General features: G+C 44.0%; 1 protein-coding gene and 10 non-coding genes across 11 annotated transcripts in view; 9 read left to right on the top strand and 2 right to left on the bottom strand.

Moving 5' to 3' along the window:
- Positions 1 to 3,056: 3,056 nt before the first annotated feature.
- On the top strand, positions 3,057 to 3,164 carry trnal-caa (transfer RNA leucine (anticodon CAA)). Its single transcript has 2 exons — positions 3,057 to 3,094; positions 3,119 to 3,164. It is a non-coding gene; the product is annotated as a tRNA-Leu (tRNA).
- A 1,383-nt stretch (positions 3,165 to 4,547) lies between these two features.
- trnal-caa (transfer RNA leucine (anticodon CAA)) lies at positions 4,548 to 4,656 on the bottom strand. Its single transcript has 2 exons — positions 4,619 to 4,656; positions 4,548 to 4,593 (listed from the first exon to the last, which is right to left on the bottom strand). It is a non-coding gene; the product is annotated as a tRNA-Leu (tRNA).
- A 160-nt stretch (positions 4,657 to 4,816) lies between these two features.
- Positions 4,817 to 4,927, top strand: trnal-caa (transfer RNA leucine (anticodon CAA)). Its single transcript has 2 exons — positions 4,817 to 4,854; positions 4,882 to 4,927. It is a non-coding gene; the product is annotated as a tRNA-Leu (tRNA).
- A 415-nt stretch (positions 4,928 to 5,342) lies between these two features.
- Positions 5,343 to 5,452, top strand: trnal-caa (transfer RNA leucine (anticodon CAA)). The gene is made up of 2 exons: positions 5,343 to 5,380; positions 5,407 to 5,452. It is a non-coding gene; the product is annotated as a tRNA-Leu (tRNA).
- Positions 5,453 to 6,041: 589 nt separating this feature from the next.
- trnal-caa (transfer RNA leucine (anticodon CAA)) lies at positions 6,042 to 6,152 on the top strand. The gene is made up of 2 exons: positions 6,042 to 6,079; positions 6,107 to 6,152. It is a non-coding gene; the product is annotated as a tRNA-Leu (tRNA).
- A 473-nt stretch (positions 6,153 to 6,625) lies between these two features.
- trnal-caa (transfer RNA leucine (anticodon CAA)) lies at positions 6,626 to 6,735 on the top strand. The gene is made up of 2 exons: positions 6,626 to 6,663; positions 6,690 to 6,735. It is a non-coding gene; the product is annotated as a tRNA-Leu (tRNA).
- An 825-nt stretch (positions 6,736 to 7,560) lies between these two features.
- trnal-caa (transfer RNA leucine (anticodon CAA)) lies at positions 7,561 to 7,671 on the bottom strand. Its single transcript has 2 exons — positions 7,634 to 7,671; positions 7,561 to 7,606 (listed from the first exon to the last, which is right to left on the bottom strand). It is a non-coding gene; the product is annotated as a tRNA-Leu (tRNA).
- Positions 7,672 to 7,859: 188 nt separating this feature from the next.
- Positions 7,860 to 7,969, top strand: trnal-caa (transfer RNA leucine (anticodon CAA)). Its single transcript has 2 exons — positions 7,860 to 7,897; positions 7,924 to 7,969. It is a non-coding gene; the product is annotated as a tRNA-Leu (tRNA).
- A 518-nt stretch (positions 7,970 to 8,487) lies between these two features.
- On the top strand, positions 8,488 to 8,597 carry trnal-caa (transfer RNA leucine (anticodon CAA)). The gene is made up of 2 exons: positions 8,488 to 8,525; positions 8,552 to 8,597. It is a non-coding gene; the product is annotated as a tRNA-Leu (tRNA).
- A 383-nt stretch (positions 8,598 to 8,980) lies between these two features.
- On the top strand, positions 8,981 to 9,090 carry trnal-caa (transfer RNA leucine (anticodon CAA)). Its single transcript has 2 exons — positions 8,981 to 9,018; positions 9,045 to 9,090. It is a non-coding gene; the product is annotated as a tRNA-Leu (tRNA).
- Positions 9,091 to 17,059: 7,969 nt separating this feature from the next.
- The window catches only part of plxnb2a.1 (plexin b2a, tandem duplicate 1), a 112,164-nt gene continuing 103,987 nt past the window's right edge, over positions 17,060 to 25,236 (top strand). Inside the window, exon 1 of the mRNA XM_086146529.1 lies at positions 17,060 to 17,610. The gene's annotated coding sequence lies outside the window, so the exon portion shown is untranslated. The remainder of the gene's footprint in view (positions 17,611 to 25,236) is intronic.

Below are 25,236 nucleotides of genomic sequence, written 5' to 3'. Positions count from 1 at the left end.
GCTCCTCCTGCTGGACCCCGAGTTGTCCGCAGGCCAGAATGCATTATATAATCCCCCCCGCCTTGTTCTGTGCCAGTTCTAACAGAAGGCACCGGGGAGTCTCAACCGAATCCTTTTGGCGTGCAGGAGCGGGGGCTCCTCCCACAATGCCAAGCCCCGCCCCCTCGAGGAGGAAACCGCCGCCTGCCACCCAACACCTGGTTGTTTCGATCCCGACCGTCAGCGCGAGTCGGATGGATATGAAAAGTGACGGCTCCTTCTTCATCCCATTAGAGCAACAAGACCCCCAGGTACAGGAAGCCCTCCCCTGAGGCAGAGCCTCCCGTCCAGCTAAATAACACCAGCCGTGGAAGTGACAGACAGCTCATGAGACAGACTTCATCAACTGTGATGTTTAAATAAAATTCACATTTCTTTTTGAAACACCACCATGACATAGCAGCGTCGGGGGACCGGTATTCAAACTGCGTCCGAGGCCGTTTTCAAAACCGAACCGTCGACGTTCTGACACTTTACCCCACGATCCCGAGAGGACGCGGTCGGTGGGGTTGAATCTGGCTTTCTCGAACGCGGAATAACCTTGTCATACAAAAACAGTCCCGTGCATCCGCCACAAACAAAGCACCCTAATTGAATTTCTATCTGCATTAATTTTGTGCGGCTGACAAGTAATTTTAAACTATTGAGTTTCACCAGAGCCGAGCACGGTGGGGGGGGTTAAGCAGTCATGGTCACTTCATGTATTTCAATGAGATCCGTTTGTGGCCGTATCTTTGATAAATGCCTGCGTGTCATGACCTTGGATGCCGCGCCGCCTTCTTTTTTCCTTCCATTTATCGCATTGATAGCCAATTACACTGAAAGCGCTTTAGCGGATAATTGCATTGTTTATTTGCTGTGATGACACTGTAAATACACCAAATTGCTCCTATTAAATGCAAATCCAGTCGCGTTCGAGCCATCGGTGGCATAAACAGTTTGCCGGCAGAGGGAAGATTCTGGGTCGGCTGAGAAAAACAGCGAAATGTTTACTCCACATTTAAAATGGACGGTAAATTGCGTTTCAGATGAGCGTGTGTGTGTGTGTGTGTGTGTGTGTGTGCGTGTGTGTACCCAGCCTTGCTCTTCACTGTCCTTCAACAGTTCAGCAATCTCATTTGCATACTCATAAATCATTCACGTCTGACATCTCTCTCACGCTCTCTCTCTTTCCCTCTCACACACACACACACACCTGTGGGCAGTGTTATAATGAGGTGTTTAAATATCTCTTTCAGCTCAGCAAAAAAAAATAAATAAATGAAAAAATAAATAAATAAGACGGCGGCTAGTCCCATGCATTCACCCGTCCACGGATGGATGGCTGGACAGATAAGTGGACAGATGCGGTTGATTTCCACCAGAACAACAAACTCATCTGATCTGCAGGCAGACGCCTCAACCGCTCCCTCCAAGACCCCAAAAAACAAAGAACTTTCTCAGGTGACGGTGTTTTTTTTTTTTTTTTTTTGAGTTTTGAAAGTTTACATCTTTGATTTCGTGGATTTAAAGTTTCAGATTAGCGACCGAGTCGCGGAAGCTACCTTGAAGATACCCTCAAGGCGAAGATAAAAACAGGAAAGTGAAGGGTTTTTTCGTCTCATTGCTGAGCATTTGAGCTTTGCCGTGTCAAATGATGGATGTGCAGGCTTTAAAACTAGAGACTGATCAGAGAATTGATCAAAGCGTTAAACTTTGCCTGAACTTGTGGAAAACAAGCACGATTGAGAGGGTCTCAAAGTGGACTTCTGGAATGTACTTGGAAGTGAGGAGAAGTGAGAATTGAGGAGAGTCACACATTTCTACCTCTGCTACAGCGAATATTTTAACAAAAATGGAGTCTTTTATGATGGACAAGGACTTTGCGGGGGTTGTACTTTCAGAACGACGGTCCTTAAAAAGCCGAAATTCAATAGACTGGCTCTTCAGCAGACAGGTTCCTTCTGCTGCTGTGCTTTGGATTTCTCCTCGAAACGCCATTGTAAAGCTTTAAGGTACGTGTCAGGAGTGGGATTTCAACCTGCGATTCCATGTTGAGACCAGAAGTCCCTTTAAATCGGGAAGGGGTTACCCCTGAGTCCGAGTCAGCAAGTTACTTTCCATTTGCACCAAGATGGCCGTGTGGTCTGAGGTACCAGACTGAAGGGGTTCGAATGGGGACAAGGATTCAAATGCAGCTCTTGAAAAGTGTCTAAGAGATTCCACCTGCAGACTGCAGACTCAATGCGTGTTTGCTGATGTTAGCAAAACTCCATGTTAACAAACTCCAGCTTTCTAAGGATTACAAAAACCAAATGGTACTATCACGGTTGGAATCAGATGAGATGGGATATGATTGTATACTGCTCAGAAAAATAAAGGGAACACTTGAACAACACAATGTAACTCCAAGGCAATCACACTTCAGTGAAATCATAGTGTCCACTCAGGAAGCAACACAGATTCATTTTGACTTGTTTTAAGGACATTACATCGAAGTTGGATCAGCCTGGAGTTTGTTTTTACACTTTAATTTTGAGTGTGATTCTTATCCAGACCCCCATGGGTTGATACAATTGATTTCCGTTGATCATTTTTGTGTGATTTTGTTGTCAGCACATTCAACTGTGTAAAGAGCAAAGTATTTCATAAGAATATTTCATTCATTTAAATCTAGGATGTGTTTTTTAAGTGTTCCCTTTATTTTTTTGAGCAGTGTATATAACAGTTGCATCGGTTATCAAAATGTCAGGAGTGGGATTTGAACCCACGCCTCCATTCGGAGACCAGAAATCCCGTGTTGAGGAAGGAGATGCTCCTTGAGTCTGGCCGCTCGGCCATCCTGATATATAGATGTCATCAAGTTTGGTGTTTCAAACTACCCTATGTGAAGCTTGATGAGTTGTTGATTGGTGGAAAACACAAGGTCAAATTAGCATGTTTGTGTATGTTTTGGATGTGTAGCTTTTCTTCTTGTGTTACAAAAGTCTTTGGTTTATTTCTGGTTAGGTTCCGTCGTTTGGGGGTACTCATCGGCTGTCAGGATGGCCGAGCGGTCTAAGGCGCCAGACTCAAGGCTGAACACCTTCCTCATCGGGACTTCTGGTCTCCAAATGGAGACGTGGGTTCAAATCCCACTCCTGACAGTTTTTAGCACATATCAAAAGGCAAACTCTTGAAAGTCCATCATGGTTCCAATAGGTTGCGCACGACCTCCTGAATTTAGGCATGTCCAAGATCTGGGTCACTTTGGGTTAGTAGTCACTTGGGACGATTCTGTTTTTTTGGGGGGGGGAATTGGCTATATCCTATTATATCCTATCATTTCACTCCTTCGTCTGAAACGGGGATATATGTGAAGTCAGGGAAGCTGCAGTTGAAATCTGGCTCAGCATGAGTCGTAGCGTGGTAGACTGAATTGAAAGGCAAAGGGACTTCTGGTCTCCATATGGAGGTGTTGGTCAGATTCCCCTCCTGACAGCTTTCTGATAAATATCATCTTAAATGTCCGTAGAGTGTTTTATTTTCTGAATGATGTGTTCAACTTGACAACATGAGAATACATCAGTCGGTTTGGTTTCAAGAGCTGTAAGAAATAAATGCTTGTCAAAAAGGGGGGCGATTTCAGCCAAGGAATCCGTTTGAAGAGCAGACGCCGCTTTGATCAGGAAGGAGCAACGCCGTGAATCTGATGGCTCGAAGCCCTCAGCCTTTCCCACCTGGGCATTTAAATCAAAACCAGAGAGCCGGCGTCATTTTCATTCGGCGACCACAGAGTTGAACGGATTGCTGTCAAGGTTGCGCACGATCCCCTAACTGTAGTCCAAGATTTGAGTCACTTGGGACAATTTCCGTTTTTTGGGGGGGGAATCGGTGATATCCTATGATTTCACTCCTTCCCCCGAAACTGAGATATGTTTGAAGTCAGGGGAGCATGGCACCCAATCTTTGTCAGGAGAAGGGTTTGAACCCCTTCCCCATTCGGAGACTTTTTTCAGGACCTGGTCCTTAAATGTGCTGCCTTAGACCACGTGGCCATCCTGACATAGTTTTGTGTCATTATTGAGTTTAGATAGTGGGCGCAATGGGGATGTCAGGGTGTCCGAGTGGTCTAAGGCGTCAGACTCAAGGAACGACTCGTTCCTCAACACAGGATTTCTGGTCTCCAGATGGAGGCTTTGGTTTCAATCCCACTCCTGACCCTTTTTTCACCTTTGGGCCAGACCTTTTAGAGTCAGAAAGTTACTTTCCATTTGCACCATGAGGGCCATGTGGTCTGAGGTGCCAGACTGAAAGGGTTCGATGGAGGCAAGGATTCAAATGCAGCTCTTGAAAAGTGTCTTAGAGATTCTAACTGCAGACGAAGACTCAATGGGAAGAGCGTGTTTGCTGATGTTAGCGAACATCAGCTTTCCAAGGACTACAAAAATCAAATGGTACCTTAGGGGTACTTCTTCAAAGACCAGCACGGTTGGAATCAGATTAGGTGGGGTATGATTGTATATAACAATTGGATCAGTTATCAAAAGTGTCAGGAGTGGGATTTGAACCCACGCCTCCATTTGGAGACCAGAAATCCCATTGAAGGAAGGAATTGATCCTTGAGTCTGGCGCCTTAGACCGCTCGGCCATCCTGACATGTACAGTGTGCATTGTTGGGTGTTGAAAATTGCGGTATCTGAAGGTTCAAGGGTCTTTTTCTTGCAATGATTATGTTGGAAGAAAACACAAGGCCAAGTCCTAATGAACCAAATGAAATTATTTGGCTGATTTGGTGTGTTCGGCCACTGGGAGGGGAGTCAGGATGGCCGAGCGGTCCAAGGCGCCAGACTCAAGGACAAGGTCCTTCCCAATAAATGGGATTTCCGGTCTCCATATGGAGGCGTGGGTTCAAATCCCACTCCTGACAAGTTTTATCTCATGTACATTCCAACAGAATGTGGTGTTTTTCAAAGAAACATGGTGTGTTCTGCTTGAACATACAAGTCTAGACCCAAGATTGTTTGTGGAGCAAATTGGAGCTAATCATGAAAATAAACAACTTCTTCATTTAAGTGTACAGCCAAAAAATGTCACGGTCAAAATATAGATGTCCCGCTCATTGAATTAGCCGGTGATTTCCTTGTTCGATCCCCCCCAAAAAATGAGGGTGACTAAGGTCAGGATGTCTGAGTGGTCCACAACAAGAGTGAAGGTCTATCAGATGCTGATTTGTGGAAACACCATATTAGCATGTTTGGGTTTGTAGCATTTTTTTTCTTGTACTTTCAAAGTTTTTGCTCAACTTTTGGTTAGGTCCTGTCTTTTCGGGCGCTGTGACAGCTGTCAGGATGGCCGAGCGGTCTAAGGCGCCAGACTCAAGTATCGATACTTTCCTCAACACGGGACTTCTGGTCTCCAAATGGAGGCGTGGGTTCAAATCCCACTCCTGACATCACTTTTGTCAAATCTATCGTGACTGAATCACAAAATAAAGGTTAACGTTATTGAATTCTTACAAGTTAGTTGGACATATGGCAACCTTCTCCTTTTTTGGTGACATTTTTCATCTTGTGTCTAACACTTCTCCAATTGATTCTTGTTCAAACTCATAAGTTTTTATTTTGAAAGGGGGGACAGCAGGGGGACAATAGCGAAGGACGGACCAGGGACAGGAATGTGTTATCCTTGGACGCCCCATCAGACGGACTCTGCTGTTGATCAAAGAAACAGTATCTTCTCCTTGAACATACAAGTCTCTATTTGAGCGTATGAAGGCCAAAGAGATGTTGTGGCACAAGATGGAGCTCATTATGAAGATAAACTAAATGTCCAAAAGATTCAGCTGTATATTTTGAGCGCACAGCCGAACAGTGTCGCTTTCAGGTTCAAAAAATAGATGTCCTGCTCATTGAATAAGCTGGTGAAAGTGGATTTCTGTTCCTTGTTCTATCCTAAAGACAAATTGTTCCGTTCTTCATTGTCTTCTATTCTGTTCCTGTGCCGACAAGGGGTTGATTGCAGCAACCGACAGCCATTCTGTAGTCAGGATGGCCGAGCGGTCCAAGGCGCCAGACTCAAGGACAAGGTCCTTCTCGTCAAATGGGATTTCTGGTCTCCAAATGGAGGCGTGGGTTCAAATCCCACTCCTGACACTTTTGATAACTGATGCAACTGTTATATACAATCATAGCCTACGTCATCTGATTCCAACCGTGCTGGTATTTGAAGAAATACCCCTAAGGTACCATCTGATTTTTGTAGTCCTTGGAAAGCTGGAGTTTGCTAACATGGAGTTTTGTAACATCTCTAAGACACTTTTCAAGAGCTGCATTTGAATCCTTGCCTCCATTCGAACCCCTTCAGTCTGGCACCTCAGACCACACGGCCCTCTTGGTGCAAATGGAAAGTAACTTGCTGAAAGGCTAAAAGGTCTGGCCCAAAGGTGAACTTGAGATTCATTTCAATTGTCCATCATAGTTGGAATAACAAGAGTGAAGGTCTACGAGATGATGATTTGTGGAAACACCAAATTGGCATGTTTGGGTTTGTAGCATTTTTACTTGTGCTTTGAAAGTCTTTGGTTAACTTTTGACCAGATCCTGTCTTTTTGGGATTCCAGCCAGCTGTCAGGATGGCCGAGCGGTCCAAGGCGCCAGACTCAAGGACAAAGTCCTTCCTCAACATGGGATTTCTGGTCTCCACATGGAGGCGTGGGTTCAAATCCCACTCCTGACATGTCTTTCATCTTTGGGCCAGACCTTTTTTAGCCCAGCTTGACTCAAATCCCATGAGGAGATCTTTGAAAACCAGCAAGTGACAGGTTAGAGACAAAGAATCACATGCAGGCATCCTGTTTGAATTGGTTAAGTTATACGTTATATATCTTGAAACTGAACTTGTGCAACCAACTCATGATTTCAACTTCTCTGCAAGGTGTATCACTGCAAAAGTTAAAGGACTCTTTCTTTTGCAACCGTTCATCAGGATATGATTTTGAATTTTAATGAGGAAACTGCAGCTCCTTTAATGAGAAATGTGGAAATCTGAGATCCTTAAGGTGAGACCAGCACTATAAAAGTTGACCCTTGACTTAAGTTTGAAGGCTATGGAGACAAACCCAACAAACATTCCTGTTGTCGTACCTGGAATGTTTCCATTGGACATATCGGTGTGAACGTTTAATTTGTCGAAAAGCCAGTCAGGAGTGGGTCGTGACCCACACCTCTGTCTTGAGACCCGAGGCCCCTTTGACCTTGAGTCATTTATATTTATCATGATACTATCCATTATGTTAATGCAAAGGCAAATTTTCAACCCAACAGAGGCGGCAGCAACAGCAGTAACAACTCCCTGTCGGGGATCTTCGGTTTGGCACATTGCAATTTCTTTTTCCATTAGTTTTACATCTCTAGACTGTCAGAATTGGGGGTTGAGTACACACATCCTCTTGCAGACCATGACACTGCTTAGACAATGAGTCTGGAGCCTTTAACAACTCGAGATATTATTGTTATTCAGGCAGGTTGTCAGTTTTCATAACTTTAATTCAGTGGTCAAAAGTGTCAGGAGTGGGATTTGAACCCACGCCTCCATTAGGAGACCAGAAGTCCCACTGATGAGGAAGGGGTTGATCCTTGAGTCTGGCGCCTTAGACCACTCGGCCATCCTGACAGCCAACAAGCTCTTCCAAAAGACAGAACGTAGTCAGAAGTTAAACAAAGACGTTCGCCACACAAGAAGAAGAGCTACACACCCAAAACATACACAAACATGCTTATTTGGCCTTGTGTTTTCCAGCAATCAACAACTCATAGACCTTCAGGCCACTTTTGAACACCCAACAACACAAACATGTACATGTCAGGATGGCCGAGCGGTCTAAGGCGCCAGACTCAAGGATCAATTCCTTCCTTAACACGGGATTTCTGGTCTCCAAATGGAGGCGTGGGTTCAAATCCCATTCCTGACACTTTTGATAACTGATGCAACTGTTATATACAATCATAACCTACGTCATCTGATTCCAACCGTGCTGGTCTTTGAAGAAGTACCCCTAAGGTACCATTTGATTTTTGTAGTCCTTGGAAAGCTGGAGTTTGCTAACATGGAGTTTGGTAACATCAGCAAATACGCTCTTCCCATTGAGTCTTGGTCTGCAGGTGGAATCTCTAAGACACTTTTCAAGAGCTGCATTTGAATCCTTGCCTCCATTCGAACCCCTTCAGTCTGGCACCTCAGACCACACGGCCCTCTTGGTGCAAATGGAAAGTAACTTGCTGAAAGGCTAAAAGGTCTGGCCCAAAGGTGAACTTGAGATTCATTTCAATTGTCCATCTTAGTTGGAATAACAAGAGTGAAGGTCTATGAGATGATGATTTGTGGAAACACCAAATTGGCATGTTTGGGTTTGTAGCATTTTTACTTGTGCTTTGAAAGTCTTTGGTTAACTTTTGACCAGATCCTGTCTTTTTGGGATTCCAGCCAGCTGTCAGGATGGCCGAGCGGTCCAAGGCGCCAGACTCAAGGACAAAGTCCTTCCTCAACTTGGGATTTCTGGTCTCCAAATGGAGGCGTGGGTTCAAATCCCACTCCTGACAATTTTGGGAAGATTTAGCCTTTTGGATTACTCGAGCTTGCCCCCCTATTATGTTCTGGCTTCTGAAGTAACTATTTCAACTTTAAGAATTCTTCACTGGATTTTTTTCAAGGGTCTTTTTCTTACAATGATTATGTTTGATGAAAACACAAGGCCAAGTCAGGAGTCAGGAGAAACTCCGTCCTGGTTAACAGGAAATCTAGTCTCTATTGAGACGTGAGTTCAAATCTCACTCCTGTCAATATTTTTATGTACATTCCAGTGATGGATATCAAGTTGGGATGGCAAATTAGCATAGTTGGTTTAGTAGCATTTTTATATTGTGCTTTGAAAGGCTTTGGTTAACTTTTGATAATATTTTGTCTTTTTGGGCACTCTGTAGCTGTCAGGATGGCCGAGCGGTCTAAGGCGCCAGACTCAAGTATCAAAACCTTCCTCAAAATGGGACTTCTGGTCTCCAAATGGAGGCGTGGGTTCAAATCCCACTCCTGACATCACTTTTGACTGAATTGCAAATTAACATTGTTGAATTCTTGCTAGTTAGCTGGACATATGGCGACTTTCTCCTCTTTTGTTGACATTTTTCACCTTTTGTCCAACGCTTCTCCAATCGTGTCTTCAAACTCATAAGCTTTTATTTTGAAATCCGCAGCAGCGAAGGACAGACCAGGAGCAGGAATGTGTTATCCGGCCCAGCAGACGGACTCTTCATGCGGGTTGGCCTCCAGACCCGTGAGGTGAAAGGTCACGGGGTCAACATCAGGCTTTTGTGCGAGACCAGACGGGCGTCTGTGAACCAAAGACCTTCAGGACAAGAAAAACAGAACGCCGTGTCTGTGTTTACACTTCGTTACAGGTCAGGCTGCTTCACGTTGAGTTCCTGTTCTCGGCCCCCTGCCATTATATAGAAGTTCAAGGGGTTCCAAGAATTCCGCGAGTCCTGGAGGAAATGAAATAGAATAAAATGGAATAAAATCACGCCATAGTATCTGGCTATGGACCCAGAGTTGACCCAGGATGAGAAGACAAATAAAATAAAATAAAATAAAATAAAATAAAATAAAATAAAATAAAATAAAATAAAATAAAATAAAATAAAATAAATATCACCCCATAACATCTGGCCCCAGAACCCCTTTGACACTGAATGCAGAATTAGGAGATGATGATGAAGGAATAAATTGAAATAAAATAAAATAACGACAGCTTGATTCATTCATAATGAATAAATTGAATTATGAAACTTGAAAATCACAGTGCTTTATAACCGAATAAGAAACAAATTTCATGCATGGAAATAAATATGTTTCTTTGTAAAAGTTCAAGAGGTTCAAATAATTCCACGAGTGCTGGAGGAAATAATATGAAATACAATTTATAATAAAATAATTAAAATAAAATAAAATAAAATCACCCCGTGACATCTGGTTCCAGTATCCCTGTGACACTGGGTTCAGGATTAGTAGAAGATGATGAGAGAATAAAATGAAATAAAATAAAATAATGACAGCTTGATTCATTCATAGTGAATAAATTGAATTATGATACTTGAAAATCGCAGTGCTTTATAACCGAATAAGAAGATAATTTTAAGCATGGAAATAAATATCTTTCTTTGTAAAAGTTCAAGAGGTTCAAATCATTCCATGAGTGCTGGAGGAAGTAATATAAAATACAAAATAAAATAAATAAAGTGAAATCACTCCATAATACCTGGCTCAAGTATCCCCTGGACCCAGAGTGCAGGGTTAGAAGACAAATAAAATAAAATAAAATAAAATTGAATAAAATCACCCCATGACATCTGGTTCCAGTATCCCTGTGACACCGAGTGCAGGATTAGTAGAAGATGATGAAAGAATAAAATAAGCTAAAATAAAATAATGACAGCTTGATTCATTCGTAATGAATACATTAAATTAGGAAACTTGAAAATCACAGGGCTTTATATCAGAATAAGAAGCAAATTTCATGCATGGAAATTAATATCTTTCTTTACAAAAGGATTTCCTTCAGTGAAGTGCAGAGGCTTAGCGTCTGTTTGTTTATTTAATACTGAACTTTGCCGTCCTTGGGGTTTTATTCCACTTTAACTGCGTCACCGGCTTGACTTTAATTTCAGCAACCTGATTTCATTATGCCAGTATTTCCTCTTATCACCCGCTTTTACTCCTTTTTTTTTAATCTGTCAAGGCACTCGGCGCCTTTATTTGAGCGGTCAACATGAAGCGTAAAAGAATTAACGTCGAATTTCTGTGATTGAATCACAAATAACAGTTAAGTGTTTTTTTTTTTTTTTCTTATTAAATCATTTTTTTTTCAATTAGTAAAAGGAGTCACTTTCGAACAATTATTTTATAATGAACCGTGTTTGTCTGTTGTCTCACTCGGCGTCACAAACAGTGCGTATGAGTGTGTATGAGTGTGTGTGTGTGTGTGTGTATGTGTCAGTAATGATCACCCGTTGGATTCATTAAACGCTTCAATAACCTTCTGACACATTCAGTGACAGTTCGACCAGCGCCACGACAACATATCTCTCTGTTTACTTGATTGGTTAATTATCGACTGCGTGTGTGTGTGTGTGTGTGTGTGTGTGTGCTTTTAACTTGACGATCATATCATTATCTGGCAGGGAGAGTCGAATGTGTGTGTGTCTTTGTGTGACTGTGTATTTGATATACTGCTTGTATCAATGCATGTGCTTGAAAGAGCATGAAGTGTGTGTGTGTGTGTGCGTGTGTGTGTGTGTGTGCACTCCAGTTTCTGCATTACCGTGTGCACCCGTGCACTGTGAGTGCATCTGTTAGCAATTGTTTGCATGTGTGTGTGTGTGTGTGTGTGTGTGTGGAATAAAGCTTACACAAATACTGACACATGTTTGTGAAAGTCTGACAGTACTTTTTCTTGAAGCTGGGGTGGAAACACACACACACACACACACACACACACACTCACTCACACACTGGATCCCCCACGTGGACGGAGGCGAGACATTGTGATTTTTATTTTTTTTTTCCCCCCCTGCCTTTGGAAACATCTGCGTCTGACAGCGAGCAGCCCGAGGACGGCGGCGAATAAGTCGACGCTGTTGCATATTTCAGCGGCGATGCTCGCTGATGTGACGGCTGTAATTCTTCTGTTTGCTCTGCGGCCGCCCGAGGATTTACCGCTTTGGTGATCGGGCCCGCGTCTCAGAAAAATAACCTTCTCGGGCGAAACGCGCCGGCGTGTCCGTGCCTCGGATTAGGGAAGAGAAAACGCGACTGGCGTGAAGCGCGGAGGTGGGAAAAAGGCCGAGCCATCGTGACCTCTGGGGCACAAGGCGTTCACACACACACACGCGCGCACACACACACACACACACTTTGACTATCGGGAGCACTGTGGGTGGGACATAAATTGATCAGTAAATGGCTGAATGGATATGTAAGTATGCAAACAAATATATGAAAATGCAAGTAAATGGATAGATAGATAGATAGATAGATAGATAGATAGATAGATAGATAGATAGATAGATAGATAGATAGATAGATAGATAGATAGATAGATAAGATTAATTTAATTTAATTTAATTTAATTTAATTTAATTTTATTTTATTTAATTTTATTTTATTTTATTTTATTTTATTTTATTTTATTTTATTTTATTTCATTTTATTTTATTTCATTTTATTTTATTTTATTTTATTTTATTTTATTTTATTTTATTTTATCCCTGCATTTATGTAATTGATTTATACAGGGGATAGATAGATAGATAGATAGATAGATAGATAGATAGATAGATAGATAGATAGATAGATAGATAGATAGATAGATAGATAGATAGATAGATAGATAGATAGATAGATGTTAACTCCTGTGAAGCACCAGTGAAACTTGTTTTTCTCCATTTTCTCCTCCCTTAGTTCTCCTCATGTTCTCCATGTTCTTCTGCATGGGTTCTCTCTATGTTTTCCATGTTCTTCTACATGGGTTCTCTCCATTTTTCTCCATGTTCTTCTATATTGGTTCTCTCCATGTTCTCCAGTTTCTTCTACATGGGTTCCCTCTATGTTTTCCATGTTCTTCTATATTGTTCTCTCCATGTTCTCCATGTTCTCCAAGTTCTCCAGGATCTTCTGCATGGGTTCTCTCCATGTTCTACATGTTCTTCTACATTGCTTCTCTCCATGTTCTCCAGGTTCTCCATGATCTTCTACATGGGTTCTCTCCATCTTCTCCATGTCCTCACTCCTTGGTTCTCTCCACGTTCTTCTACATGGGTTCTCTCTATGTTTTCCATATTCTTCTACATTGGTTCTCTCCATGTTCTCCACGTTCTCCATGATCTTCTACATGGTTTCTCTCCACGTTCTCCATGTTCTTTCCTAGGTTCTCTCTATGTTTTCCGTGTACTCCATGTTCTTCTCCATGGGTTCTCTCCATGTTCCCCAGGTTCTCCATGTCCTTCTACATGGGTTTTCTCCATGTTCTCCATGTTGTTCTTCTATGTTCTGTGTTCTCTCCATGTTCTCCTGCGTGTCCTCCCCGGGTTGTGTCCAGGGTTCAGGCGTGATCTCCAGGAGTCCTCAGAACGCAGCGTGTTCAGAACGTGGGATCAGATGTTCTCGCCCAACTTTCACGAAAGCGGCTTCTTAAACCCGTATTCGTAAGAAACGAGCGGTCCTGCCTTCATCCCCCTCGTCTTCTGGGCCCTCGACCCTCCTCTTCTCCCTCCTTCTCCTCCAGACGGCGGCACCGGCGAAGTCCCGCGGAGATTTACCGAGCGCTCGGACGATTTAGCGGGCGGGGAAACCGCTAAAACAAATGCGGGGTCGGATCCGAGGGCGCAGGAGACGCCGAGCCGACCGGGATAAACAGGCACGGTCGGCTCGGAGATGTTTACCGACCGCGCGCTCGGCGGGTTCGGGATTTATGCGGCTTCACCGAGAGGAGAACGTTCCAGATCCTTTCCTCTGGTTAAAGCACCAGAACCTGCATAAATACTCTCTGCAGTAAAACTCAGCCGGTACTGTAAACAAAGTGCAAGAGAAACAGGAAGTACTCAAGTAGGACACTGCTCAGTATCATCGAGGGAACACAAATATAACACGTACTAGGACTCAATGAATGAAATATTCTTATTAAATACTTGAAAGTGCTGACAACAAAATCACATAAAAATGATCAATGGAAATCAAATGTATGAACCCACGGAGGTCTGGATTTGGAGTCACACTCAAAATAAAAGTTGAAAAATACACAACAGGTTGATATAATGTCATCAAAATACATGACTGGTTGATAAAATGTCCTTAAAACAAGTTAAAATGAATTAGTGTTGCTTTTTAAGTGGGCAGTTGGATTGACTTGGAGTTACATTGTGTTGTTTAAGTGTTTTTTAACAGTATACTTAGAAGTACAGTGGCCCCTGAAGAGATTAATTACTTTATATATGAATTTTTGAAGATGTGAAGCATGCGAATTTTAATCCTTGAAATACAAAAAAAATATATTAAAATTTGAAATTTGTGTGTTATGAGTGTTACCTGGCGACTGATTTGGAGGAAAATTCATATCAATAAATTAATATTAATAAATTAGTGAGTACATTTATATAAATAATACATTAAATAATAAATAATACATCTAATAATAAATAATAAATTAAAATATATTTGAAAACTTGTGAGGAAAATTCTAAAATTCCTAAGTAAAATTGAAGTTCAGTTAATTCAGATTTAATAATCATTGTAAGTTTATTGTAATTCTTCGTAGCCTCGTAAATACTCTCTTAGGTAAGGATTCATATTACGACTCAATAAGTTTACAATAACCATGATTTATCTTTGTGATGCCCCTTACATCATTAATATCCTTCTTTTTCAGGGTTTTTCCATATCAATAGTTTTTGGGGGGCAGATTGGAACAAATTAAATTATTTTCTGTTATTATAAACAAGAAAAAATTGATTTAAGATACCAAAAAGATCAACTCAATTCAAGGAACCGCTGGGTTTACGTTTTACGTGTTACGTTTTTGACATTTCAGTTAAGATAAGATAAGATAAGATAAGATAAGATAAGATAAGATAAGATAAGATAAGATAAGATAAAATAAAATAAATTTTAATTCATTCCCGTAAGGGAAATTCCTTTGTCACAGCAGGGTAACAGTTATAATGTCAAAAAATATTAAAAAAAAGTGAAATTACTATGAATATAAATATAAATAGAGAGGCAGAAGATAGCGAGACATCCATGAATAAATAGACAACAACAGCAACAACATCAGGGACACTAATGGACCACATAAAGGAACAATAAGGGTGAAAAATACACAACTAGAACTAAACAACAATATAAATAGTGACAAGAAGTAAACAACAATAGAAATAAAGTGACGATGACAGAGTGATGGGGGTTTTCGGTTCGGCGTCAGGTGTTGGGCCTTCGTGACCTTTGACCTTCCCCCACGCCGGACGATGCCCGCCGCGGTGCTCGGCAGGGACGAAAGGTCGCGGGCTCCGGTGTGGAGGATTACTTCTCGGGGTAATTCTCCCGCGACAAAGCCCCCATTGTGAGCCCCCCGCCCCCCCTCGCCGGGCCCTGGCCGACTGCACGGCTAACCGGGTTTGACAGCGCGGCCACTCTCCCAGGGCCCGCCCTCTCTCTGGGGACCGGGTTGAGGGGGGGCGACAGGGGACAAACCCCCCCACCCCGACTTTAAATAAGAACCAGGGTGGAATTTTGTTTTGCACGGGGAGTCCAATCATATTATTTTGACGGTGGACGAAGGTCAGAGTGTAAATCTCCTTCTATTGCGGGATTAAGTGGTGGTATTTCCGGTGGACATCGGCTCGTTTCCGGTCTGAAGTGCGTCATTTTGTGTTTTGAAACGTCTCCATGTTGTGTTTTCTTTTGTTTTTTTTTCAAAGAAGACTTATTTTTAATGGCCTCTAATGTAAACCAGACTTGATGCCGGTTTAATTCACACGTAAAGTGATGCGGAATGAAAACGGTGTGTTCCTGGTCAGATTTTCAATATAAAATCCCTTGTAGTGTTCGGGAAATAGGTGCGTGTGTGGGGGCGGTTATTAAATATTTAACATTTATAAAATGTAATTGAGAGATTAACACACAAAATGAAATAATGGAAAATAAAATTGGCAAAATCAGGTATTTTTTTCTGTTGTTTTCAATTCATCGCGATATGCTCTGCACTAATTTTTATTGTTTTATAAGCATTTAAACATTTTTTAAAACTCAAACACTTTCATTTAAGTGTTTTAGGATGAGCTTTAAATACATCCAGTATATATATCTCTATTTTATTTTCCTTAACTCAAAAAATACTGGTATTCTAAAGCCCATTCGCTGAATAAATATATATTAATTTCTCTGATTATGAATTTATTTCTGCAGATAAATAAATAACAGGAATGTGCTTTTAAATGTACAGTATATCATCATAAAAGCAATGATTCTTAAAACTCAAATCACACACTAAGATGATCTTGCTGGGATTAAGATTTCCAAAATTTGTCAAAGCAAAGTAAAAATTATATCATGTTGAGGTAGTTGCTGAATCACAATAGAATATTCCTTTATTATTTCAATTTACACAGCAGAGTAAGAGGTCGTTCATAGTGTACATGCAGTTAGATATATAAATCTCGGAAAAAAAAACAAAACAATATGTAAACAGTATAAATAGGCATTACAGCAGCAACAGGAGGAATGGATGTATTGGGAGAATAAATGACTGGATGTGTGAAAGAAAGAATGAAAGAAAAGAAGTCAATCAAGAGCAGAGCAGGAATTTGTAGGATTAAAAAAACAGATTTGTTTTATTGTCATATTTTCAATTAAAACTTCGATATCATATTAATGTTATTGTATAAAGCAGTGGTTCCCAAACCCCGGTCCGCAATAAAATCTTTCTTGGTACAAATGATATTTTAATCATTAAAGTTAATTTGAAAAATGAAAAATAGTGTACAAAGTATATAAAGTGGAGATTCTCAGTCATACAGTTCATGGTGAATTCTTGACAAAATTTCTTCACTTGAAGACATTTCACCCCTCAATCTGGGAAACTTCTTCACTTCTAATGACCTGTGGGGAGTTTCCGAATATAACTAAAATTTAGAACTAAAATAACTAATATAAGCTTGGACGAGAAGATTTAGACTAGAATTCTACTATAAAGTGGAAACGTTGCATTCATATTAAACACTGCAAACTGACAGTTTTTATTATTTTTTTATTATCTGCAGAAACATTTTCCATGCATAAAACTGGTCCAAAAAAGGTTGAGGAGCGTTGGTTGAAAATACAAGATTCGAAACCTAAATACAGTAAATACTCCTGATCTCTCTCTCTTTTTGAAGGTGAGTGCATTTATTTTGAAAGGCTGCTGGAAGCACATCCGGCTTTGGTCGCTGTTAATTTTCGCTAGCTTGACCAGCAAGGCGGGGAGCGTTTGCTCCGCACATGCATTGCGAGTTAAGTATTTGGAGGAAGAAGAGAAGGAAGAAGAAGAAGAAGAGGAGGAAGGAGAAGAAGAGGAGGAGGAGGAACGGATCCCGAGTCTCCCTCCCTCGGGTTTGTCGCTCCATTCGCAGCGGAGCTCCCTGCTGAAGACCCGGCGGACGCCTGCGCTTCACCGGAACTCCATGCAATAAACAAACAAACAAACAAAAACACCCCGAATAGTGGGCGGTGCGGTCACACCTGTGCGGGGCTCCTCGTGGGCGGGAAGGAACCGCCCCCGCAACTCACTCGGCGTGGGAATTTTTTTTTTTTTGGCCCAAAAAAAAAAAACCAACTTCTCCAGACAACCGCAGCTGCAGCGCATCGCGGCTGTCGTCTCTTCACGCCGGGATGGGAATTCGGGAATTCGGGAAGTTTTTTGGGAAGCGTGGACACATTTTATTTTTAAATCTCTGAAATTCACTTGGAATAAGAGGGAGAGAGGAGGAAATATACGCGGAGCTGCAGGGAGACGGATCTCCGTGGTAAAAGGTAAGGTCAACTTTTACCGAACACGCCGTCTCGCCGCATCTCGCGGGAGCGACGTGAATCCCGGTTACTGATCATTTCGACCCGTGGTTGCAGAACGCAACGCAGAACTCCGCTAACAAAACAGCATATTTAAGGTCCAATCGAGACCAGCCGGTGGCGGGGAAGTCATGCAACGAAAACCGGTACAACCGGTGACCCGACCGTCGTTCGGCGTGAATTCGGCGCCCCGACTGCCTCGTTTAACGTCCGGCATGGGATTTCCAATTGACCGATTGGGTTTGAACGCAACACCGGCGTGTCTCAGAGGACCTTTAAAAGGGACAAACTTCCGATGAAGTTCCCTTCGGAGTTGGTGTGCGCGCGCGCGCGTGTGTGTGTGTGAGACACCGCCGCGATGATGATGATGATGATGAGTTCCAGACCGACAAGCACACGCACCGAACCAGCCCTTTATCGATTAGAGCTCCGTTATCGCGAGATCTGAAGTGGACGCGGTCCGAATGATTGAATCTAAGGGTTCGTGAAAATGCACTTAGTGGGAGGTGTGTGTGTGTGTGTGGGGGGGGGGGGTAAATATGCTGCTATCAGCCATCTGCCTCAAGCCGCGGCTGTCAGAGGATGTGTGTGTGTGTGTGTGTGTGTGCGTGCGCTGGTGGGTGGTGATAATTAACTGCGGTGTCAGTGAACGCACCAGGGAGGGCTCCGCTCAGCACCTCCAGCCGCAGAACCGTGATGTGTGTGTGTGTGTGTGTTTATATATGTGTGTGTATGTCTACCTGTGTGTTTTCAGGCTTCATTAAGCAGGTTAGTGGTGAGTTTACGGACTGTCGGGTGATGTGTGTGTCCAGTTTGCCATTTCTCCCTGCGACCAGTTCTTGCACGTGTGTGTGTGTGTGTGTGTGTGTGTGTGTGTGTGTGTGTGTGTGTGTTTGACCCCCCCCCCCGCAGGTCACCTGGTCGCCCAGGTGACTTTAGAAGAAGTCCAACTCTCAGCTCTCTTCTGATTGGCTCAGACCGTACCATGTGACCGCTCTGGAACTGTCCTTCCGAGGTTTCCACCAGGAGAACCTCTACCTGCTCGGATCCGATTGGCTGACTCCGCGTGGAGCCCTGCGTCCGCCGGATTTCGGCAGCATTCCGGGTTACTGTGGCAACAATGATCACCAAAATCCCCACACGAAGATTCCTGTGATTGACGGCTGACCCGTCCGTCTCGAGCTCCGCCTCTCAACCCAAAGGCAGCCTGTGATTGGCTCCCGCCGACCAGAAAGCGCGACCCTGGCGCTGAAATGATGACAAGGTCATGCCAAGGTCAACCGTCCGCCAAATGGCATCCTTGCTACCTCGAGTTTTTTTTTTTTTCGAAAACCTGTAACTACCGACGACCGCGAACCTGTTTCGGTGGAATGCAGCCGGTCGAGCCACTCGGCCACCCGCTTGTTTACGCCAAAGGTGATTGTGGCGCCCGGGGCCGGCAGGAAACGCCGCAAATATCAGGGAGGGAGTCGCCGCCCTGACAGTGACAGGGAACGCGGGAAGCCTGCGATCAGAAGAAAAAAAACGCGTTTTCATGCGGAATTAGACATGGAGGGTGGATTATTTCTCCACCGGCGTGTGATTTATTTTAAAAAAAATATTGTTTTTATCAGAGGTTTAGGAGTCTGAGACCTCCAGCCCCTCCTTTGCTCGTGGATCTTGGACCCACGGTTTAATCGGATTTCGCCCCATAATTAAAGGCCCTCAAAAAGCCCCAAGATGTTTTTTTTTTTTTTTTTTTTTTTTTAAGCAGAATTTATAGGAGCTTAAATATCAACAAGTCTTTCTTGACCAGACACCCGCAGGTTGCGATCCGCTGTGTTTTCTCCTCCTGAAATTGTTGGTCGGTGTGAACGATTGGATTTCTCAATATGTGCATCTGTGATTGACAGCTGTCCTGATGATTGACAGCTCCAGGTTAAACCCCGCCTCCTGCCCCCATCAGTGGAAGATTTTATTTTATTTTTTTACTGTATATTTGTGTTGCAACCATAGACATCCAACAATCACCCTCTCATTCACATCGTACATAGAAACATATAGAGACATACTAAATAAATATTGACGAAAGAATGTCAAAGTTGCACGTGTGTGTTTTTAAACAGTGTCGTCGTGACGATGGCAGCGCCCCTACCGTGTAGAATCCCAGAATGCTGTTCAGCTTTTTCACCCATTCATCTATTTTGGTTGAATAATTAAAAAAAAAAAAAAAAGGGTCATCCTAACTGAGGTAGATTGAATTTGTCTTGGTGTGTGTGTGTGCGCGTGTGTGTGTGTGTGTGTGATGCAGTTGATAAACCTGTCTGTCTGTGTGTCTCCTCTCTATTGGAACCATGTGCTTGTTTTTAGCTTTTTTTTGTTGTTTTTGTCGTTTTTCTCGCTTACAAACATCCCTATGAAGGTTTCTTTAAGGGTGGACCGTGCTGTCGTCACACACCTCGGGCGCAGTCGGTCATGTGACGAGGGAGTGTGCGTTTAAGAGAAACGGGCGCCGTTTTGGAAAATCCTGACCCTTATTTTTTTATTTTTTCGCTCATTTTAAGTGAAAATCAAAGGGATTTCTTCAAAATTCCTCAAGTGGTTTCTGGACCAAATGTGATTCTTCTGTCTTTTTCAACTGACTTTCCGCTGATTTGTGGGTCGTCACTGGTTTTCTGGCATTTTTCACCAAGTCAGTGAGAAAGGGGATGAAGAGGCAAAGAAAAACAGAAGAATAATAAATATGGAGGCAGAAATGCGGCAGAGATTTCAACGCAAAGTCTCCCAGAATAAAGGAGGACCCAGAATTAAAGATGCAGCTTCAACCACTTCAACAGCCGGTTTAATGTCGACGCCTGGTGTGTGTGTGAAGGATCTGACTGATGCTCTGTGTGTGTGTGTGTGTGTGTGTGTGTGTGTGTGTGTGTGTGTGTGTGTGTGTGTGTGTGTGTGTGTGTGTGTCCAGCTGTTACTCTGTCGGCCTCATTACGCCATTGCCGTCGGAGTCGGGACTTAAGAAGCTGGTCTGATGGCTTTGTAGCCCCCCCTGCCCAATTGAAACACACACACACACACACACACACACACAAACACACACATGGGCAGTCCAGTGGTGTGTTTACGCTGCGGTGATCTGGTTTACAGCTTTGTGAAGCCTTCGCTCAAACACCGATCCTGTTTGCTGTCAATTATGGCAGAAAGTCGGGGTCACATTGGGTGTGTGTGTGTGTGTGTGTGTGTGTGTGTGTGTGTGTGTGTGTGTGTGTGTGTGTGTGTGTGTGTGTGTATGCGTGTGTGTGTACACTTGGGGATTTTGACAGTAAGCTCCAAGAATTGGGCAAAAATGAACAATTAATTAATTATTATTATTTAATTATGATTATAATTTCTGAATTACATTTTTGACCGTAATTATTTTAATTATTATTTTGTCATAATAATTGTTATATTAATTATTGTTATGAAAAAGGCACTTATGATAATTATGACTTATGGTTATCATTATTGTTATTATTAAATAACATTATTATTATAATGTTAGTTAACATTATTATAATGACGAATTCAAATTAATGAAAAAAATAAATAAAAGCATACATTTCAGGGATTAACGTTTGAATATTCTGGGATCATTTCAGATTATGGGAACTTCCTGTCGTCAAGTCCCCTCCCCTGTCCCTCCTTTACCCCTTCTCCCTTTTAAATTCTTCAAAAACGACTTCAAAACTCAACACACACACACACACACACACACACACTGCCTGTTAATTCAGGGTCGTGTCAGTCAAGGCCGGGGGTGTCGCCGCTGCAGGAGACAGGCCGATCATTAACCGAATAAAAGGTCCGTCACTCGCCGCATTTCGAAGAATAACGGAGGGAACGAAAAAAGAGACGCCGGGACAAAAAAAAAAAGAGGAAGAGGAGCCACAATGGGTTTGTTCTCATCTTTTAAGCCTGCATTTTATTCCTATTTTATGTCACACAATGGCCCTAATTACTGCCTATTCAAAGCCAAGGGGGGCGGAGTCAGTGTAGGGGGCGGAGTCAGTGGAGGGACAGAGTCACTGGAGGGGCGGAGTCAGTGTAGGGGGCGGAGTCAGCTGTTCGAGAGCATTGAGGGTTCATCCCACACGTCCACTGTTCTCCTTGCCGGCTCTGTCCTTCAAAATCACGCTCAGGCAGGGGTTTCAAACACACACACACACACACACACACTTTGGGTGGGGGGGGGGCAGTGTGTGTGAAGCCTCATTATGGATCGTGTTGCTGCCGCTGATGCGGGTGTTGCATCATGAGCGTGGCGTTGTAAAGGGGGCAGTGGGTTCTTCCAGTCCTGGAGACCCCAGGGTGGTCCAGAGGGTGGTTCTGGTCCTGGTCTTGGAGACCCAGTGGTCCAGATCCGGGTATTAAAGGCCTCTGGGGTCCTCGGTGATGTGGTCCTAGTCCAGATCCTGGGGAGGCCCAAGTGGTCAACGTCCGGGTCCCCGAGACCCTGGTGGTGGTCTGGGTCCAGCTCCTGGAGGCCCTGTAATCCAGGTCTAGATACTGGAGGCCTTGGAGGTCCGGGGTTGGTTCAGATCCTGGAGTCCCTAGTGGTCTGGAGGGGAAGAGGTCCAGCTCATGCAGACCTCGGTGATGTGGTCCTGGTCCAGGTCTTGGAGACCTTGTTGGTCTAGGGATAGTCCAACTCCTGGAGGCCTGTGGTCCAGGTCTAGATACCGGAGGCCTCGGTGGTCCGGGGGTTGGTCCGGGTCCAGGTTCTGGAGTCCCCGCCAGCGTTCCAGTCACACAGGGACATTCTCCTCCACCTTTGATGAACCGTCCCGTTCTTCGCACTGCACCTCCCCGGTCACCATAGCGACCGGCTGATCGATTTATAGACAATTAGACCTGAATCATAACGACACATTTTCACCCGGCGAGCCGTGATGTGTTGAAGACCTGAACCAGAGGGCGAACGGCCCCGAGCCTCTGTGTGATTGACAGCTGTCCTGTCAGGGTTAAGCTCCGCCCACCTCCACCCGATGCCCGGCTGTGATTGGCTCCTCCGAACACTATGTATTTCCTGGTTTTGCTTTCTCAGCCCCGAACCGGCGGAAGGACGGAGTTGAGGATAGAAACCCGTGGCAGGGAAAGGTTTTACCTTCTCCCAGTAAATATCCGCATGCTGTCGCGCCCCCTGCAGCTATAGATCGCGCTGAAAGCTGCCACTTTCAGATTTTTCCACTTCACGGCTTTATCTTGACTTTATTTTTATGTCGTTTTTTTTTTTTTTTTTTTAAAAAAAAGCAGGCTCAGATTCACTGCAGCCAGGAGAGGAAGGAGAGGAGAAGCTGCCTGTTCAGGTTTATCTGCAGCTCCTGGTGGAGCTTCCACCTCCAGGCTGCTGGCATCTCATTGACACGTGTGTGTGTGTGTGTGTGTGTGTGTGTGTGTGTGCGTGTGTGTGTGTGTGTTTGAGTGTGTTGTGCATGTGTATGTGAAAGTAACACAAAGCCCTTAGTGAGTGTCACATACCCAGATGCTCACACACACATTCTCATGTCTAGGACTGCATGATGGTATGTGACAAGAAGGTGTGTGTGTGTGTGTGTGTGTGTGTGTGTGTGTGTGTGTGTGTGTGTGCGTGCGCACTAGCCCGCAGGTGTGCGTGTGGGGGCGTAGGTTGGCGGTGATGCATCGACACGTACGCTGAGATGAAGTGTCTCTTTGCCTTTTGTGACAGTGAGGGAAATACAGGCCTGTCTGTATGTGTGTGTGTGTGTGTGTGTGTGTGTGTGTGTGTGGCTGTCGTTTGACCTCCCGTCTCCAACTACAGGAAACCAAAAGCCACAGACTCCACCCGCCCCCCTAGTATTTGCTCTATCCCCTCTTTTGTCGGTCAACCCCCCCCCACACACACACACATACACACACACACACACACACACACACATCACTTAGTTTCTTCTGTATGTCTGTCTGATTGCACGCCCCCCCCCACCATTTGTCGCCCGAGGCTTTCAATCATCACGGCTAATGCTACGCTAATCAACCGTCCGGTCGCCGATTCCAGAGCAGAAGGAGACGTTTGACGGTCCAATCGGAGAGTGCCCCCCCCCCCCCCCCCCCCCCCCGTCCCCCCACCGCGTTCAACGCCACCCGGGGGTCCTCGCTCCGTCAGCGCTCTGGAGGAAAAAGCCAAGGCAGACCTCTGCCGATCAGGATTTAGACCCGACCAGGCTAATGCTGATTGACTCGTATAAGAAGTTTTGTTTTTCATAAAAGTGGTAAGACAGTGGATTATGGAGTGTCTGAGCTGTGTGTGTGTGTGTGTGTGTGTGTGTGTGTGTGTGTGTGTGACAGAAACATCCTCATTGCATTACAATATTCAAATCTTCCGAGATCACATTGGACACGTGTTCATGAACATCAGCTTAATCTTCTTCTGTTCCCTTTCCCTCCTGCTCCCTTCAGGCATCTCCACAGCCAATCATCTGCTTGCATCTTAGCATTTTTCACACACCAGCTCACTTCCTGTCCTTTCTCCTTCTGTCCATAAACCTCCTCTGGTTTTCCTCCAGACCCCAGCAGCCTCACCAACCTCCACTCCCTGTCCTTCTTATCCACACACATACTCTGTCCTGCTGTGAATTACCTTCATCCCTCTCCTCTCCAGTCCATCTCTCCACCTCTCTAGATGTTCCTCCGCATGCTCTCTCTACAGAGCACAAAGTCATCTGCAAACATCATGGTTCATGGAGTCCACCTCCATCTTGAACTTCTCTGTCACACCTAAAGCACACCTCACCGCTGTTTCACAGCATGCATACATGTCCTGCCCCAATGTCATCCGCAAACATCGTGGTTCATGGACATACCTGTCTAACCTCATCTGTCTGTCTGTCTGTCTGTCTGTCCATCAGCACTGCAAACAATGAGTGTCTCGGAGGTGACCATGAAGTCCCACCTCCATCTTGAACTTTCCCGTCACACCTAAACCACAACTCACTGTCTCAGAGCGTGCATACATGTCCTGCCCCAGTCTAATATACTTCCCTGCCTTTCCGGACTTCCCCATACAATACCATAGTTCCTTTCTCGGTGCCTTGTTGTATGCTTTTTCTAGCTCCACAAAGGCACAATGCAGCTTGTGTCTTCTTAGTCATCCAGGTCATGGTGAATTCTTGTCAAAATCCTCTTGTCATGGCAACTGGACTTGAATTTCTTCACTTGAAGACATTTCACCCCTCATCCCAGAGGCTTCCTCAGTTCCAATGACCTATGGGGAGCTTCCAAATATAAATGCTAGGGTTTTTGGCGGCTCTTGGTTATGGTGGCTTGTTATGTGAAATGGCAGAGTTGATGGTCAGAAGCGAGGTCTTCGGGGGTGTCCATGCTAATAGGGGGGCCGTTCCTCAGAGCAACTTTTGTGCGTCAGCAGGATCGAAATGTGAAAAGCCAGCCGAAGGAGTGAAATCTGTTGGATCAATGCAGCTCCCTCTGTACCATCTTTTTTCAAAGCAACCACTGCATCTGTAGCGCTCTTATATTTGGCCGATAGAGTCATGTGACTAATAGATTGGAAAGCGGATTCTGACGGCGCCGGCTTCACGGTGATTGAACGTGACG

The sequence above is a fragment of the Fistularia commersonii genome, chromosome 5, assembly GCF_037954325.1.
Source record: "Fistularia commersonii isolate RoL2024-O1a breed Wild chromosome 5, RoL_Fcom_v1.0, whole genome shotgun sequence".
Lineage (NCBI taxonomy): Eukaryota > Metazoa > Chordata > Actinopteri > Syngnathiformes > Fistulariidae > Fistularia > Fistularia commersonii.
The sequence above is the reverse complement of the archived record's forward strand: the minus strand, read 5'-3'. Positions and strand labels throughout refer to the sequence as shown.